At 43.1% G+C, this 18,598-nt stretch overlaps 1 protein-coding gene across 1 annotated transcript in view; it reads right to left on the bottom strand.

The window, feature by feature from the left end:
- zgc:113516 (ETNK_euk domain-containing protein) overlaps window positions 1–18,398 on the bottom strand; it is a 69,984-nt gene extending 51,586 nt beyond the window's left edge. Inside the window, exon 1 of the mRNA XM_036951362.1 lies at window positions 18,375–18,398. The gene's annotated coding sequence lies outside the window, so the exon portion shown is untranslated. The remainder of the gene's footprint in view (window positions 1–18,374) is intronic.
- Window positions 18,399–18,598: the final 200 nt, after the last annotated feature.

The following is an 18,598-nucleotide window of genomic DNA, read 5'->3' on the forward strand; positions in this document are numbered from 1 at the left end:
GGTGCATTTATACGGAGATTTGATTACACACAGGTGGATTGTATTTATCATCATTAGTCATTTAGGTCAACATTGGATCATTCAGAGATCCTCACTGAACTTCTGGAGAGAGTTTGCTGCACTGAAAGTAAAGGGGCTGAATAATTTTGCACGCCCAATTTTTCAGTTTTTGATTCGTTAAAAAAGTTTGAAATATCCAATAAATGTCGTTCCACTTCATGATTGTGTCCCACTTGTTGTTGACTCTTCACAAAAAAATACAGTTTTATATCTTTATGTTTGAAGCCTGAAATGTGGCAAAAGGTCGCAAAGTTCAAGGGGGCCGAAGACTTTCGGAAGGCACTGTAACATTGCAAAAATCAGAAACTTTCTGTCCAAAAATGATGCAGAAAAATTAATCCATGCTTTTGTCACTTCTAGGTTAGACTACTGCAATGCTCTACTTTCCGGCTACCCGGATAAAGCACTAAATAAACTTCAGTTAGTGCTAAATACGGCTGCTAGAATCCTGACTAGAACCAAAAAATTTGATCATATTACTCCAGTGCTAGCCTCTCTACACTGGCTTCTTGTCAAAGCAAGGGCTGATTTCAAGGTTTTACTGCTATCCTACAAAGCATTACATGGGCTTGCTCCTACCTATCTCTCTGATTTGGTCCTGCCGTACATACCTACACGTACGCTAGGGTCACAAGACGCAGGCCTCCTAATTGTCCCTAGAATTTCTAAGCAAACAGCTGGAGGCAGGGCTTTCTCCTATAGAGCTCTATTTTTATGGAACGGTCTGCCTACCCATGTCAGAGATGCAAACTCGGTCTCAACCTTTAAGTCTCTAATGAAGACTCATCTCTTCAGTGGGTCATATGATTGAGTGTAGTCTGGCCCAGGAGTGGGAAGGTGAACGGAAAGGCTCTGGAGCAACGAACCGCCCTTGCTGTCTCTGCCTGGCCCGTTCCCCTCTTTCCACTGGGATTCTCTGCCTCTAACCCTATTACAGGGGCTGAGTCACTGGCTTACTGGGGCTCTCTCTTGCCGTCCCTGGAGGGGGTGCGTCACCTGAGTGGGTTGATTCACTGTGGTCATCCTGTCTGGGTTGTGCTTTGGCAAAGTGGGTGGGGTTATATCCTTCCTGTTTGGCCCTGTCTGGGGGTGTCATCGGATGGGGCCACAGTGTCTCCTGACCCCTCCTGTCTCAGCCTCCAGTATTTATGCTGCAGTAGTTTATGTGTCGGGGAGCTAGGGTCAGTTTGTCATATCTGGAGTACTTCTCCTGTCCTATCCGGTGTCCTGTGTGAATTTAAGTATGCTCTCTCCAATTCTCTCTTTATTTCTCTCTCTCGGAGGACCTGAGCCCTAGGACCATGCCTCAGGACTACCTGACATGATGACTCCGTGCTGTCCCCAGTCCGCCTGTGATTATTATTATTTGACCATGCTGGTCATTTATGAACATTTGAACATCTTGGCCATGTTCTGTTATAATCTCCACCCGGCACAGCCAGAAGAGGACTGGCCACCCCACATAGCCTGGTTCCCCTCTACGTTTCTTCCTAGGTTTTGGCCTTTCTAGGGAGTTTTTCCTAGCCACCGTGCTTCTACACCTGCATTGCTTGCTGTTTGGGGTTTTAGGCTGTGTTTCTGTACAGCACTTTGAGATATCAGCTGATGTACGAAGGGCTATATAAATACATTTGATTTGATTTGATTTTGATTTGGCCACCCATTCTAAAACTGGCTGCAACTCTTTATTTAGCAATGATTTCACTAGCTGTGGTTGCTGACGCGTATAGGGTTGCACCATCAACAAACATACACACACAGGCTTTGTTTAATGCCAGTGGCAGGTCATTAGTAAACATAGAAAATAGTAGAGGGCCAAGAAAGCTGACCTGCGGTACACCACAAATAAGAAATTCCATTAAAGAAAACCCTCTGTTCTATTAGATAGATAGCTCTGAATCCACAATATGGCAGAGGTTGAAAAGCCATAACACAAATGTTTTTTCAACAACAGGTTATGGTAAATAATACCATAAGCTGCACTGAAATCTAACAGCTTCCACAATATTTTTATTATCAATTTCTTTTGACTAATCAGTCATTTGTGTCAGTGCAGTACATAGGATGATCTATTAGCATGATCAATGTCTGTTGTTAATTTGTTTACAGAGGAATAGCATTGTATATGGTCAAACACAATGTTTGTACAAAAGTTTGCTAAGAATCAGCAGCAAGCTCATTGGTCGGCTGTTAGAACCAGTAAAGGGAGCTTTACCATTCTTGGGTAGTGGAATGACTTTGGCTTCCCTCCAGGTCTGGGGACAAACATTTTTCTCCAGATTCAGATTTTAAAAAATAGGACAAATAGGAGAGCAGAATTGGGTAGCAAACGGAGCAATTTATTACGGCGAACAGACACAAGGCACTAAACAATAAACAAATATGGGTTGACATAACATAGCACAAACCAGTCTGACGTACACATACACATAACAACAAACAATACCACACACAGACATGAGGGGAACAGAGGGTTAAATACACGTCAAATAATGAGGGATGTAAACCAGGTGTGCGGGAAAACAAGACCAAACAAATGGAAAATGAAAAGTGGATCGGCGACTGCTAGATGACCGGTGACATCGGCCGCCGAACGCCGCCCAAACAAGGAGAGGAACCGACTTCGGTGGAATACCTAACATTATTAGGTATTTTATACGTGAAAAGGATGGCTCACAGTTTGTTATTGGCATTTCATGCCTAAGTTTGTCTACTTTGCAAATGAAATAATTATTAAAGTAATTGGGAACATCAAAAGGTTTTGTGATAAATGAGCCATTTGATTCAATGAAAGATGGAGTTGAATTAGTCTATCGGCCCATAATTCCATTTATTTCCATCATACATTGTCATTTATTGTGGTTTCAATTTTTATTTATTTTTCTTATTTTTGTTCAGTTTAGTCACATCCTTTCTCAATTTACAGTAAGTTTGCCAATCAGGTGTGCAACCAGACTTACAGTGAGCTCAAAGTATTAGGACAGTCACACATTTTTTGTTGTTTCGACTCTGTACTCCAGCACTTTGGATTTTAAATGATACAATGACTGTAAGGTTAAATTGCAGACTGTCAGCTTTAATTGTTGGGTATTGTCATCCATATTGGGTGAACCTTTTAGAAATTACAGCACATTTTGTACATGCCAAGAGTGTGCAAAGCTGTCATCATGGCAAAGGGTGGCTATTTCAAGAATCTCAAATATAAAATATAGTTAGATTTGTTTTACACTTTTTTGGTTACTACATGATTCCATATGTGTTATTTCATAGTTTTGACATCTTCACTATTATTCTACAATGTAGAACATAGTAAAAATAAAGAAAAATCCTTGAATGAGTAGATGTTCTAAAACTTTTGACCGGTAGTGTAATATGAAAAAAAAAACACAAAGCATGACAAGAACATCGGCTAATACTAGTAGAGCCCGATCAATATGTGATTTTTGGTTCCGATACCGATTTTAGATTGGGAATATTCACTGATAACTGATATATATGCCAATATTTGTATTATTCTAGCTGGAATGAAAAACTGTATGGATTGCGCTTAAAACAGCCCTACAAAGTTACTCAGAAAGCCTTCTTAAGAAAGATTTGAGGAAAAAACATTAATGTAAGCCCCATAGAAAATTTAGGAGCACCAGAAAGACAACATTTTTTAATGGAAAAACTTACTCTAGTGAAAGGAGGATAAACTGCACTGATTCCGGCAAAAAAATGGTCCCAGGCTCTGAAGACTGAGCCACCTCATGCTAGCCTGATGGAAAACAATGACATAGGACACATTTTCAATGTATTGATATTGAGCAATGTTTTCATTGATTTTAGGGCTGTAGCCACAAAAATTCTGGTAGTTTTCACTTGTAAGGAAAAACATCAATCACAGAATTTGCCGCTGTCACAGCGCTGCCTCTCATCCCAAGTGTTGACTCAGTGAACGGTCCTTACTATCTGGGTTAAGTAAGGGTTGTGGTTAGCATAGGGGTTCAAGTTAAAAACGCAGCTATGAAGCGCTACTTTGTAAACTGCCATGATTATTTAGTGTCTCTGAAAACATTTGAATGACAAGAGCTTGAGGAATAGGTTACACTTTGCAAAAATCTAAAATAACACACTAGATTCACTAAAGGGCTGTAAAGTTAACTTTACCACCGAACAGCCTACCATGACACTTCATGTAACAGTAGCCTACTATATATGGCCAATGCACATGTTTTGCCCTGGTGTAGTTGCATTGGTTTATAGTGTCCACTCTTGCTGTAGCGCGCCAAGGCAAGATAGGCTTAAAGCCATGTATAGAGTGCCCTCTTCAGGACAAATAATCAGTGGTGTACTGATGCTTGGAGAAGTGGGTATACTGTAATTTTGCCAACAAAAAATCAAAAAGGCCTGCGCCTGGCAATGAGGTGCCCGGTGTGAAAAATTTGATGAGAAACAGTGACATACACTCTGAATGACCTAAATCAGATCAATTATTCTGTCAGCTGAGACAGAAATTCACGGTTTTCATGTTTCTTTTTACAGGTTTTCGCTCTCAAAGGTATACTTCTTTGACTGAAAAACAACACAATTGTATGTTCTAAGTCATAACAGTGCTTAAACCACATCAGCAGACCACTTTTGAGATCAAGGACAAATCTAAGAAATGTTGATTTTTGAGTGTAGCTACCCTTTAATTCAAGTGTGCAGGCACCTAGAACTGTTGTAATATAGGTGTCTCTGTAGCACATGAGATGGAGTTTGCAAAATAAATGGCCACTGGATTGATGCAAATAATCATGATATCATTTTAACAGGTAGGCATCTTTAAATCCCCCCTCTCTAAATTTTCACTAAACAGATATTTGTCTGTTAGAGAGTTTTCCTACAAATTGCACTTTGGAACATTCATGATCATGAGTGTGCCTATTGCAATGTGTACATTGCTGCAACTAAAATGTGAAGAAATAGTTTATCAATATTTTAAGCTAAACATTCTGATCTGTTACAGCAACCTGATTAATTGATATGGCAGATACAGTGCTTTCGAAAGTTCTCGACTTTTTCCACATTTTGTTACGTTACTGCCTTATTCTAAAATTGATTAAATATAAAGGTTTCCTCAGCAATTTACACATAATACCCCAACAAAAATACCTTATTTACGTAAGTATTCAGACCCTTTACTATAAGACTCGAAATTGAGCTCAGGTACATCCTGTTTCCATTGATCATCCTTGAGATGTTTCTACAACTTGATTGGAGTCCACCTGTGGTAAATTCAATTGATTAGACATCTTTTGGAAAGACACACACCTGTCTATATAAGGTCCCACAGTTGACAGTGCATGTCAGAGCAAAAACCAAGACATGAGGTCGAAGGAATTGTCCGTAGAGCGCCGAGACAGGATTGTGTCGAGACACAGATCTGAGGAAGGGTACCAAAAAATGGCTGCAGCATTGAAGCTCCCCAAGAGCACAGTGGCTTCCATCATCCTTAAATGGAAGAAGAAGTTTGGAACCACCAAGACCCTTCCTAAAGCTGGCCGTCCGGCCAAACTGAGCAGTCGGGGAGAAGGGCCTTGGTCAGGGAGGTGACCAAGAACCTGATCGTCACTCTGACAGAGCTCTAGAGTTCCTCTGTGGAGATGGGAGAACCTTCCAGGAAATCAACCATCTCTGCAGCACTCCACTAATCAGGCTTTTATGGTAGATTGGTATCATGACTGTCCACGAGATTCAAATAGGTCAGATCAGGTTTGCAATGAATAACTTCAATCAGACCCCTTTCACCCGTAGAGGGAGAAGGAGAGAACTAGTGGGAATTAACAAATCAAGTCCTGTTGTAAATCAAGGGAGAGGATCAAGTCATGCACGCTCCAAATTCACTAAAGGAATGTGCTTTGTCTCAACAGACCTTTTTCCCTCTGAATCTCTAACATGTTCAAAAGCGAATACTGGAACAATATTTCTAATGAGGAATGTGGGGAATGGTCAGAGGTGAACACTATCTATAGAACACTAATGTCATTTTGTGATGTCATTAAAAATGTTATAAAGGAAATACTGTAACTTGGAAAGTCCAGCCATTACTGGACCTGTGACCAGTGGGCTAGAGAACTACAAAGATTACAAGCGTGCCACGAAAAGGCCCAATCCCCTTTCCAAGGTTGCCCTGTTCACCAAGAGATGGTGAACCCAGGCATTTCACGAAAATACATGAAGTGTTGTGTTTTTTAAATGTTTGTTCAGTGTATAAAACGCTCTTAGGCCTCACTCACCCCTATCTGAGATACCCACTGCAACCTTCATCCTCCACATACAGCTCTCGTTCTGCCAGTCACATTCAATTGCTGTGAGCGATGCTGTCTGTCCCAGGATCCTGCCAGATTCCGCATAGGGGGAGAGACACGAAAGCCCAGCTAACCTAGCTAGTCTCAAATGGAGGCCGCTATTGAACATTTCCAGCGTTGCAGGAGCTGTGTTTACTTTGCTTTGTTCTGGGACAATGTGGACTGAGCTGACTTTCAATGTAGCAACTGCTTGCTTGCGGAGAATTACAGGAGCGAAGTAGCTACATGCCTACTTTTTCATTTTCTTCCACCCCAGTAGCCACTCTGGTTTGGTGGAAGTTTTGCAGCCGTATCGGGTATCCACATCCGACTGGCCGGTGCTCGACAGGGTTCCATCCCTGAAGGGGTCTCCACCTTCCCTGGAGAACAGAGCTGCTCTCGACCCAACCAACCAGCCATGGAAGTGCATCACTCGCCGTGGAAGTCAAAGAAATTGCATCCTCTGGCAACGTGGGTCTCCATGGTTTAGATCCCCGGAGCTCCCACCCTCATCAGACCGTGAGGCTGAGAGACCGTCCCATTCAACATCACCAGCTGTCATCATAGGCAGCTCTATGGTGAGAAACATCTCGGTTCCCAAGGCAAAAATCATGTGCTACCCAGGAGCACGAGTACAGGACACAACAAGCCTGCTTCCGACTGTTCTACCACAGATGCCGGGAGCTGACACTGTCGTAGTCCATGTGGGGTCAAACGACATCAGGAGGGCTAGCTCCGAACTGATTTTTGTATTAAAAGACTCCAAACAACGGCCAATCATTTCAGGTCCAGTACCATCGTTAGGCCGCGGGTGTGATAGATTCAGCAGACTGCTGGCATTACACATCTGGCTAAAAGACTACTGTAGCTCTGCTGGAGTCGCTTTTATAGACAACTTTGACACCTTCTGGAAACAGAAGATACCCTACAGGAATGACGGAGTCCATCCAAATCATCTTGGCTCCCGGACTCTGTCCAGGTTTTTCAAGGCTGCATTGAAACAATGAATGGTCAATGATCCAAGACCAGATCAGTTAATCCCTACCGTTCTGACAATGAGTCGTCATAATGCTGCATCAAATGTACATTATCCTAGGGGCATTGGCAAACACAATGCAAGTAATTTAATTTATGTACCCTTAATTGCACCGAATACTTCCGTTTATCCTACAGCTATTGTATGCAGTAATCATGAGACTATGAATCAGAGTTACACTGTTAGCACTAAGGCGGTGTGCCCTAGTAGGAAAAACACTTTGTGCAGCTCACCCTGCACTATCAGCTCCAATGTAAATAACATGAGTAAGTCTACCTCTGATAAGCTTCCCAGTAAAAGCCTTAAAAACAATCAAGCAACCCAGAAAAGTGCTAAAATAGCTCATATTAACATATGTAGCCTAAGAAACAAGGTCCATGAAGTCAATAACAGATGACATTCATATTCTGACTATCTCTGAAACTCACTTAGATAATACCTTTGATGATACAGTGGTAGCAACACATGGTTATAACAACTACCGAAAAGACAGAAATCCCAACAGGGGCAGTTTTGTGGTCTATATTCAGAACCACATTCCTGTAAAGCTTAGATACGATCTAATGTTAAATACTGTTGAAGTAATATGGCTACAGGTTCATCTGCTTTACCTAAAGCCCATTCTTGTGGGAAGCTGCTATAGACCACCAGACCACTAACAGTCAGTATCTGGATAATATGTGTGAAATGCTTGATAATTAATGTATGTGATATCAACAGAGAAGTATATTTTCTGGGTGATTTAAATATTGACTGGCTATCATCAAGCTGCCCACACAAGAATAAGAAAAAAACTATAACCAGTGCCTGCAACCTGGTTCAGGTTGTCAGTCAACCTACCAGGGTAGTTACAAACAGCACAGGAATTAAATCATCAACATGTATTGATCACGTCTTTACCAATGCTGCAGAAATGTGCTTTAAAGCAGTATCCAAATCCATAGGATGTACAGTAGTGATCACAATATGATATGTATATCAAGGAAAACCAAAGTTCCAAAGGCTGGGCATAATATAGTGTATAAGCCGTCATACAATAAGTTTTGTTGTGATTCATATGTTGATGATGTAAAGAATATTTGCTGGTCTGTGGTGTGTAATGAGGAGCAACCAGAAGCTGCACTTCTGACACATTTATGAAATTGATTATTCCAGTTACTAATAAGCACACACCCACTAAGAAAATGACTGTAAATTGACAACAGACTTTCAGCACGCTTATAGGGAAGGGCACTCAACAAGCACAGCACTTAGCCCCCACAATAATTTTATCATCAATTTCTCTCAGCCAATCATCAGTCATTTGTGTGTCTTGTTAGACTACAGTGCAGCATTTGACATGATCAATCATAGACTGCTGCTGGAAAAACGTATGTGTTATGGCTTTACACCCCCTGCTATAATGTGGATAAAGAGTTACTTGTCTAACAGAACACAGAGGGTGTCCTTTAATGGAAGCCTCTCAAACATAATCCAGGTAGAATCAGGAATTCCCCAGGGTAGCTGTTTAGGCCCCTTGCCTTTTAATTTGTTTACTAACAACATGCCACTGACTTTGAGTAAAACCAGAGTGTCTATGTATGCGGATGACTCAACACTATACAGGTCAGCTACTACAGCGACTGAAATGACTGCAACAATTAACTTAGAGCTTCAGTTAGGAGAGTTGTATGGCATTGAAGCTCGTCTGGAGGTTAGTTAACACAGTGTCCAAGGAGGGGCCATAAGTATACAGAATGGTGTCATCTGCGTAGAGGTGGATCAGAGAATCACCAGCAGCAAGAGCAACGGTTTGCAACTGCACATGGGGACAAAGATTATACTTTTTGGAGAAATGTCCTCTGGCCTGATGAAACAAAAAATTGAACTGTTTGGCCATAATGACCATTGTTATGTTTGGAGGAAAAGGGGGGAAAGCCCTGACCTCAATCTCATAGAAAATTTGTGGGCAGAACTGAAAAAGTGTGTGCGAGCGAGGAGGCCTACAAACCTGACTCAGTTACACCAGCTCTGTCAGGAGGAATGGGCCAAAATTCACCCAACTTATTGTGGGAAGCTTGTGGAAGGCTACACAAAACATTTGACCCAAGTTAAACAATTTTAAGGCAATGCTACCAAATACTAATTGAGTGTATGTAAACTTCTGACCCACTGGGAATGTGATGAAAGAAATAAAAGCTGAAATAAATCATTCTCTCTTCAATTATTCTGACATTTCACATTCTTAAAATAAAGTGGTGATCCTAACTAACCTAAGACAGGGACTCTTTACTCTGATTAAATGTCAGGAATTGTGAAAAACTGAGTTTAAATGTATTTGGCTAAGGTGTATGTTAACTTCCGACTTCAACTGTATGTGGTAGTGATGGAGTAGGGGCCTGAGGGCACACAGTGTGTTGTGAAATCTGTGAATGTATTGTAATGTTTCTAAAATTGTATAAACTGCCTAAATTTTGCTGGACCCCAGGAAGAGTAGCCTTGGCAGCAGCTAATGGGGATCCATAATAAATACAAATACAAATACAAATACATTTATGAGCTGAAATAAAAGATCCCACAAATGTTTTGTACGCACAAAAAGCATATTACTCTCAAATGTCGTGCACAAATTTGTTTACATGCCTCTTAGTGAGCATTTCTCCTTTGCCAAGATAATCCTTTCCACCTGGCAGGTGTGGCATATCAAGAAGCTGAATTAACAGCAGGATCATTATACCTTGTGTTGGGATAAATAAAAGGCCACTAAAAGATAAATTTTTGTCACACAACACAATGGCACAGATGTCTCAAGTTTTGAGGGAGCGTGGAATTGGCATGCTGACTGCAGGAATGTCCACCAGAGCTGTTGCCAGAATGTTCATTTCTCTACCATAAGCCGCCTCCAACATCGTTTTAGAGAACTTGGCAGTACGCCCAACCAGCCTCACAACCGCAGACAACGTTTATGGCATTGTGTTGGCAAGCGGTTTGCCGATGTCAACGTTGTGAACAGAGTGCCCCATGATGGCGGTGGGGTTATGTTATGGGCAGGCATAAGCTACGGACAATGAACAGAATTGCATTTTATCGATGGCAATTTGAATGCACAGACATACCGTGACAAGATTCTGAGGCCCATTGCTGTGCAATTCATCCGCCACCATCAACTCAAGTTTTAACACAATAATGCACGGCCCCATGTCACAAGGATCTGTACACAATTCCTGGAAGCAGAAAATGTTCCAGTTCTTCCATGGCCTGCATACTCACCAGACATGTCACCCATTGAGCTTGTTGCAAATGATAGTCACACCAGATTCTGGATGGTTTTCTGATCCACTCTCCTGCCTTTAAATGTTTTTTTAAAAGGTATCTGTGACCAACAGATGCATATGTCTATTTCCAGTCATGTGAAATACATAGATTCGGCCAGGCCTAATTTATTTATTTCAATTGACTTGAATGAACTGTCACTCAGTACAATGTTTTAAATTATTGCATGTTCCATTTATATTTTTGTTCAGTGTAAATAAGCATCAACCAGTGTGTCTTCCACCCGGTATACAGAGATTGCCAGTTTACAGAGAAGTACATGGTGCAGTGATGTGTCCTATAAGGAGCATTGGTAGTAAGTCTGATAGGCTAATGATAAAGAAAATCTATGCTATACTTGGTTGGCATGTAGGTTTCTCACTTATGGGTGGCACAAATTGGGATATGGGGGAGGGGAATGGGAAGTCTACAGTGGGGCAAAAAAGTATTTAGTCAGCCACCAATTGTGCAAGTTCTCCCACATAAAAAGATGAGAGAGGCCTGTAATTTTCATCATAGGTACACTTCAACTATGACAGACAAAATGAGAAAAAAAATCTAGAAAATCACATTGTAGGATTTATTAATTTTTTTTGTGAATTTGACCCCTTTTTCTCCCCAATTTCGTGGTGTCCAAATGTTTAGTAGCTACTATCTTGTCTCATCGCTACAACTCCCGTACGGGCTCGGGAGAGACAAAGGTTGAAAGTCATGCGTCCTCCGATACACAACCCAACCAAGCCGCACTGCTTCTTAACACAGCGCCATCCAACCTGGAAGCCATCCGCACCAATGTGTCAGAGGAAACACCATGCACCTGGCAACCTTGGTTAGCGCGCACTGCGCCCGACCCCCCACAGGAGTCGCTGGTGCGCGATGAGACAAGGATTTCCCTACCGGCCAAACCCTCCCTAACCCAGGCGACGCTAGGCCAATTATGCGTCGCCCCACGGACCGCAAACCCAGAGTCCCTGGTGGCGCAGCTGGCGCTGCAGTACAACGCGCCCTTAACCACTGCGCCACCCGGGAGGCCACATTGTAGGATTTTTAATGAATTTATTTGCAAATTATGGTGGAAAATAAGTATTTGGTCACCTACAAACAAGCAAGATTTCTGGCTCTCACAGACCTGTAACTTCTTCTTTAAGAGGCTCCTCTGTCCTCCACTTGTTACCTGTATTAATGGCACCTGTTTGAACTTGTTATCAGTATAAAAGACACCTGTCCACAACCTCAAACAGTCACACTCCAAACTCCACTATGGCCAAGACCAAAGAGCTGTCAAAGAACACCAGAAACAAAATTGTAGACCTGCACCAGGCTGGGAAGACTGAATCTGCAATAGGTAAGCAGCTTGGTTTGAAGAAATCAACTGTGGGAGCAATTATTAGGAAATGGAAGACATACAAGACCACTGATAATCTCCCTCGATTTGGGGCTCCACGCAAGATCTCACAGGGGGACTTAGTGAATGACCTGCAGAGAGCTGGGACCAAAGTAACAAAGCCTACCATCAGTAACACACTACGCCGCCAGGGACTCAAATCCTGCAGTGCCAGACGTGTCCCCCTGCTTAAGCCAGTACATGTCCAGGCCCGTCTGAAGTTTGCTAGAGAGTATTTGGATGATCCAGAAGAAGATTGGGAGAATGTCATATGGTCAGATGAAACCAAAATATAACTTTTTGGTAAAAACTCAACTCGTCGTGTGTGGAGGACAAAGAATGCTGAGTTGCATCCAAAGAACACCATACCTACTGTGAAGCATGGGGGTGGAAACATCATGCTTTGGGGCTGTTTTTCTGCAAAGGGACCAGGACGACTGATCTGTGTAAAGGAAAGAATGAATGGGGCCATGCATCGTGAGATTTTGAGTGAAAACCTCCTTCCATCAGCAAGGGCATTGAAGATGAAACGTGGCTGGGTATTTCAACATGACAATGATCCCAAACACACCTCCCGGGCATCGAAGGAGTGGCTTCGTAAGAAGCATTTCAAGGTCCTGGAGTGGCCTAGCCAGTCTCCAGATCTCAACCCCATAGAAAATCTTTGGAGGGAGTTGAAAGTCCGTGTTGCCCAGCAACAACCCCAAAACATCACTGCTCTAGAGGAGATCTGCATGGAGGAATGGGCCAAAATACCAGCAACAGTGTGTGAAAACCTTTACAGTATGACAGAAGTATTGAGACTCAAAGTATTGTATTGAGATAAACTTTTGTTATTGACCAAATACTTATTTTTCACCATAATTTGCAAATAAATTCATTAAAAATCCTACAATGTGATTTTCTGGATTTGTTTTTTCTCATTTTGTCTGTCATAGTTGAAGTGTACCTATGATGACAATTACAGGCCTCTCTCATCTTTTTAAGTGGGAGAACTTGCACAATTGGTGGCTGACTAAATACTTTTTTGCCCCACTGTATATGCAAAGTAAATACTGTGTTATTACCATAGTTTTAAAAAAACTGTAGTGTTTTTCGGACATTAATGTAGTATTTACTGTGTTCTACAGTATACTACAACATTCTATAGTAAGTACTACGGTACACATGCTCGAGGGATACTACAGTTTGTTATAGTATTCTACAGTATACTACAGTTAACTACATAATTCTATAGTAAGCACTGTAGTATTCTATAGTAAACTAGTATTTTTTCATGTGGGTGGTCATATTGTTTAATTTCAATTCTAAATATTCACTTAGGCAATCACTTGGTGAAGACTATAGGACAAAAATCAATTGAATGCAACAACCATGTCTCTGTCACTAACAAACATGCTACTGGCTACTCTCAAATTAACTTGAAAGGCAACCTGGGAAATATTCAAATAAGGCTTTACACCCTGTTAAAACAACACCCAAAAACCTTTTTAGAGGTACATTTTTTTGCCACCTAAAAGTAACAAATGGTTTTGTCACACTGGTGGTACCCTAAAAAGGTATGTTTTTGTACCTGTCCCCTAAGGTACACTATTGGCTCTTTTAAGGTAAGAGTACAATTAAGTATCTATAACTAAAGGTACAAAGGGCATACCTTACAGGGTACCACTACAGTGACAAGTGTTTGTACCCCTTTAAGAACTAAAATAAACCTTTATTTCTGAGTGTATGTACTGTATCCAGTTTGTAATGAAAATGTGTAGGCAATGTTTATCCAATCAATTGGCTTGACAGTCAAGAGTTGGAGAAACGCTACTACGTGTAGAGCAGACGAGGATTGAAACGTTGAGGTCATGTTGTACTGTACACTTTCCTGTCATCCTTTGCCATACCTTTAAGTATTGTTCGTCATTGGAGTGCCATCCAAACCACAGTCCATGAGGTCACCCACAGAAATGGCTCTAGTCTAATACTAACAGCAGCTTTTACAAGGATGTTGGGTTACTTCCCAAACGGCACCCTATTCCCTATATAGTGCACTACGTTTGACCATGCCCAAGGCTCTGGTCAAAAGTAAGACGCTATGTTGGGACTAGGGTGCCATTTGGGACTCATACTTAGCGTCTGTAAAGCAATGCTGCTTATTGGCAGAAGAGGCCATATCCCTCACCACAGCTGGGGGTGCTTAGCATAGAACAAATGTATTCTTAGGCTTGCTCCGGTAACACTCTTATATTTCCCCCATAAAATTGTATCATTCCTGGATTATATAGTCCATGTTCAGAAAACGTTTTACCAGAGATTTCCTCGGACTGTGAATGTTAATAAATGTGAATAGTAGGATACGCAGAAGCAATACTGCGGTTGGGCTGTGTTTATCGAGCATGGCAGTGGGTTAAGTGCTGAAATCATCTGTAGGAGACCCAGCCACCATAACCACGCAAGCATATGAGTCCCAAATGTAGTTTTATAATGAGTTCTTAACATTGATTTTAATAAATGGTCAAAAGCCACTCACAGACCCCCCAAAACCAAGTATCAGTTCTCTATGTTTGACAAGTATTATGAAGCTGTGGCAGAGTGTATTGTTTATTTGTATTTATTATGGATCCACATACTCTTCCTGAGGTCCAGCAAAATTAAGGAAAATATACAATTTTAAAAACATTTGTAACGTAGACGGTTGGTTTAATAATAACATGGAGTTACAAAACAAGAGACGCACCTGGACATGAAAACTGAACCAATACTGCCTGAAGACTGACGCTAGGGATTGCTATGTAAAGGGGAAGTAATCAAGGTGGTGATGAGGCGCAGGTGAGCGTAATGATGGGTTGCCAGGACCGGTGGTTAGTAAACCGGTGACATCGAGCGCCGGAGCAGGAGTAGACGTGACAGTAACCCCCCCATGCATGACTCCAGCTGGTCCGGATGGCGAGGGTGGAAATCTTGGATGATGTTGGGATCTAGAATGTCATCCACCGGAACCCAACACTTCTCCTCTGGACCATACCCTCCCAGTCCACAGGAGCCTCACTGCAGTGGTGGTCCACCTGATCCTTCTGACGGCGCGCTGGAGCCTCACGTGGGCGGCGTTCCACACCACGTGGACGCCGGAACCACTCGTAAACTGCAGGGGCCTCAGTCTGGCTCGGAGTCCACAGAGCCAGAGCCAGGGCCAGCTGACATCCCAGGACACACTGGAAGGGAGTCAGTCCGGTGGAGGAGTGGGTTCTGGGCATATTCCACCCAGGGAAGGAACCGGGCCCACTCCCCTTGCCAGTGACTCCTTAGGAACCTCTCCAGCTCCTGGATGGTCTTCTCCACTTGCCCGTTACTGAGGCCAGTACCCAGATGTGAGGCTGACCGTGGTCCCAAGCTTCTCCATAAAGGCTTTCCAGACCAGCGACGTGTGTCGGAAGAGCTGCTGGAATAGTGCCTCAGCGACCTGGAGAGCGGTAGGTAGACCAGAGAAAAGGATAAAACGGCAAGATTGAGAATCTGTCAACAACAACCAGAATAGTGGTAAAACCATCAGAAATGGGGAGATCCATAACAAAGTCTATGGACAGATGTGACCAAGGGCGCTGAGGGAAGGGGAAGTAGTTTACCTGCTGTAGTGTGCCGGGAAGATTTGGATTGAGTACATACCGAACATGAGTTGACATAGTGGGCGACGTCCTACGCCAAGGTGGGCCACCAGTATTTATCGGAGAGGAACTGGATGGTGCGGGTGTTACCGGGGTGTCTAGCGGCAAGGGATGTGTGTGCCCAGGTCAACAGCCGATCTCTCATCTCCTTGGGGATGTAGATGCTCTCTGCAGGGCAGGTGGCAGGAGCTGGTTCTCTCCAGAGCATGGCAGATCTCCACATCTATGTCCTAAAACATGGGACCAACAATACAGGAGGACCGCTTGATGGGCTGGAGGACACTCCCAGGACTCTCCACCGATGTGGAACCACAGGGTGCGGGAAAGCAGGTCCTCCGGCATCCTGGTTCCCAGGCGGTGAGTCACATCCTTGACCAGGAGATGGTGGGGTTATGTAGTTGATGCCACGGGAGGCCGAGGATGACTTTGTTTATGGGTGCGGTGATGAAGGAAAGGTGTTCATGGTGCTTGGGTCCCACGTTGAAGGTGAGTGGTGCTTTGACATGAGTAATTGTGGTGGATCCCAATGGTCGCATATCCAGAGCTTGGACAGGAAAAGGAGAGGAGAGCAGGTATGAAGTTAAGTTCAGGGAGGAGGCGAGGACCTGAGCGGCACCGGAGTCCACTAGAGCTGTAGAGACAGATGGGACAGCCAGTGAAATTGAAGCCAGAAAGGGTTTGGAGGAAAGTGATGGAATACTCATGCCTACCCTGGGAGATGGAAGGTCACAGGGCCACCCCTCTGTTCTAGTGGACCCTGGGTTAGGGCGCACCGGGCACCGCTGAAGCTGGTGTTCCTCCTGGCCGCAATAGGAACAGAGTCCCAGCTGTCTCCGGTGACAAGGAGAGGTGCATGGCCCCCACCTCCATGGGTTCAGGCTCTGCCTCAGGACAGCCAAAGGAGTGGCGAGGTGGACACCAGTGCTGCCGAAGAAAAATAAAAAGTCACTCACCTCCCTCTCTGCCCTCTGGAGGATGGTTGGGTTCCTTTCATAGGAACCCAACTCATCCTCCCCTCTCTCCCAGACGGCCGTAGCCCACTCCCACGCCTGTCCAGTCAGCATGGAAATGACCGTGGCAACCTTGGACCTCTCGGGGGTGGGGGCTCCCGTCTGATAGGTGAAATAGAGGGCGCACTGGAATAGAAAGCCACGGCATTTCGATAGAGTACCGTCATACTTCTCGGAAGGGAAAGTCAGGCATCGCTGACCTGGGCGGACGGCTGGGTAGGCTGGGGGACTGGCTCACTGTGACGACCCGTGGTAGGAGGCCCTCCGTCAGAGGTATGGTGTCCAGGTGTGCCTCATGATGGGGCGCAGGTGTGCATAATGAGGGTTGCCAGGTGTGTGTCATAATGGGTTGCAAGAGCCGAGTACATTTTCGTTGCAACAATAGCCTTTGTTCATTATGAAAATAAATTGTGTGGTAATCGTCACAATTCAAGCCAGTCCTCCATGAAAGCAATTCAGTTTGTCCTGATAATGTATACTGGCCATTGCGGTGGGCTTGGTGTGGGGTTTGGGGTGGTTCGTGGGCAGTTATTGACCATTTATTTGGATTGTTAAGAGGAGCTTTAGTCCAAATCCGATGTTGGGTACTATATTTATTGAATATTTTATGAATCTCATAAATTAAAATGGCCAATTTGGGTGGAGTAATTTAGCTTAATGTCTCAGAGTTCATATTCATATTCTTTCAACAAAAATAACGTTGCAGGAATGATTATATTATCTGTTTCTAAATACAGAAACCCATTTCAGAAGAATCTGAGATTGTGGGTGTCATGGCTTGCTGAAATGAAACGACCCGACTGTTGTTTGTTCTAAGTAAGGGCTATTAGCACTACATGGTCCAATGAAATAGACCGTTTTTGCACTGTGAGATAATAATGAACTAAGATATGCATTTATGGGCCTATTAATATGCACAAATACAGGATAAGCGACAACGCCTACTCCACACACAGTCCCCTAACGTACTCCCTGTTCACCCATGGTTACGTCAACTCCAACTCTATCACCAAGTTTGATTTCATTTTACAGTAATAATTGTCTGCATGATGAGTGTACTTTGGATATGGCATTTAATTCATTTAGAGATGCCCGTTAGAGCATACGATAGCATGACATTTAGCTCCGCAGCCAGCCTGCCCGCCCCTGTGTTATTCCTGCCTGTTTTTATTAAATATCTATGACTGGGCATCTGACCTTGGTTTCGGAAGAGAACATAAATCATTTCATCTTCAAATGAAAATAAAGTCTGATAGCAATTACAGGGAGAGTGTTAATTACATATTCACTTTCATCCCTGATCACACAGTCTAGCCTCAATGCTGCTGGCTCCCTCTTGTTGGATAAAATGTTCGAAACGATATCAAGTGTCCTGCGCAATAAATGTTGAAAGTCTAGATCTACATTTTTGTTATATTTACTGTCCATATTTCATCTGGACAAATTGTGGGTAATAGTGCAGAAAACAAAGCTAGTCAGAAAAACATTTCCCTTATGCTTGTTCACTTACAGTGCCTTTTTACTGACAAAGAGCAATACTCACATACAACAATTCAAAGTGGTTTACGTTGGAACTGTTCACTGTGTAACTACACTATTTAGTTTATAACATATTTATAAGCGTTTACTCACCCATTTACCATTGCTTTGTTAGAGCAGCAGGACACACACACACACACACACACACACTTTCTACAGATGTCTCACTATACAGCCCTACTAGAGCAGGGCATCCGGACCTGTGTTGAATGCTGTTCGAATTTCTGCAGTCAAGGGGAGCAAAGAAATGTCCCCCTCCTCTCGTATTGGCTTGTTGTCTTTGTGAATGAAAGAGATTTACATTGAGATGGTAATGT

The sequence above is a fragment of the Oncorhynchus mykiss genome, chromosome 2 (genome assembly GCF_013265735.2).
Source record: "Oncorhynchus mykiss isolate Arlee chromosome 2, USDA_OmykA_1.1, whole genome shotgun sequence".
NCBI lineage: Eukaryota > Metazoa > Chordata > Actinopteri > Salmoniformes > Salmonidae > Oncorhynchus > Oncorhynchus mykiss.